This window comes from Lutra lutra, chromosome 12 (genome assembly GCF_902655055.1).
Source record: "Lutra lutra chromosome 12, mLutLut1.2, whole genome shotgun sequence".
Taxonomy (NCBI): Eukaryota; Metazoa; Chordata; class Mammalia; order Carnivora; family Mustelidae; genus Lutra; species Lutra lutra.
Window position 1 is genome coordinate 77,089,239 of NC_062289.1, and position 1,598 is coordinate 77,090,836.

Genomic DNA, 1,598 nt, shown 5'->3' on the forward strand with positions numbered 1-1,598 from the left:
CCGGCTTCCCCGTTCTAATACCGGTAAGCTCTTCGACACTCAGACATCCCCGATCCTTCTGCGACCCTGCGGGACCTGAGGCCGCGCTGACCCCGCCTGGGCTTCACCCCAGTTAAGCCTCTGGAGCAATGTCCCTCAGCGGAACAGACTTTTAAAAGTCCTGATTTTGTGCTCTGTTGCTCCGCCGCTCGCCGGGAGCCGGCCCCTCCCCCCGCGGTCTATCTTCCCGTCGCTTTGGATTCACTTCTCCGCCAGTCCTACCTTGCAGAAAGTGGTTGATTTTCTGTTTCTGGAATTGCTGTTCTTCTTCTCTTCAATCCCCCATTGGATTTGTAGGTGTTTGCAATCTTTAGATAAGCTATTTAGCTGATCTCCCGCTACCCGAAGTAGTCTCAGCCTGCTACTTCTCCGCCATCTTCGGCTTTCTTTTTTTTAATAGTTTCTTTTTTTTTTTCTTTCTTTCTGAACCCCTCTTTATCCTCTTTCTCCCCCCTCACAATTCGGGATCTCTTCTGATTTGGCTAAAGCATATTTTCCTGGGGTTGTTGCCACCCTTTTAGTATTTTACTTGCTCCTTCATATACTCTTATCTGGACAAAATGACAAGGCGGAAAAATTCACAACAAAAAAAAGAACAAGAGGCAGTACCAAAGGCTAGGGACCTAATCAATACAGACATTGGTAATATGTCAGATATAGAGTTCAGAATGACGATTCTCAAGGTTCTAGCCGGGCTTGAAAAAGGCATGGAAGATATTAAAGCAACCCTCTCGGGAGATATAAAAGCCCTTTCTGGAGAAATAAAAGAACTAAAATCTAACTAAGTTGAAATCAAAAAAGCTATTAATGAGGTGCAATCAAAAATGGAGGCTCTCACTGCTAGGATAAATGAGGCAGAAGAAAGAATTAGCGATATAGAAGACCAAATGACAGAGAATAAAGAAGCTGAGCAAAAGAGGGACAAACAGCTCCTGGACCACGAGGGGAGAATTCGAGAGATAAGTGACACCATAAGACGAAACAACATTAGAATAATTGGGATTCCAGAAGAAGAGGAAACAGAGAGGGGAGCAGAAGGTATATTGGAGAGAATAATTGGAGAGAATTTCCCTAATATGGCAAAGGGAACAAGCATCAAAATCCAGGAGGTTCAGAGAACCCCCCTCAAAATTAATAAGAATAGGTCCACACCCCGTCACCTAATAGTAAAATTTACAAGTCTTAGTGACAAAGAAAAGATCCTGAAAGCAGCCCGGGAAAAGAAGTCTGTAACGTACAATGGTAAAAAATATTAGATTGGCAGCAGACTTATCCACAGAGACCTGGCAGGACAGAAAGAGCTGGCATGATATATTCAGAGTACTAAATGAGAAAAACATGCAGCCAAGAATACTATATCCAGCTAGGCTATCATTGAAAATAGAAGGAGAGATTAAAACCTTCCAGGACAAACAAAAACTGAAAGAATTTGCAAATACCAAACCAGCTCTACAGGAAATATTGAAAGGGGTCCTCTAAGCAAAGAGAGACCCTAAAAGTAGTAGATCAGAAAGAAACAGAGACAATATACAATAACAGTCACCTTACAGGCAATACAA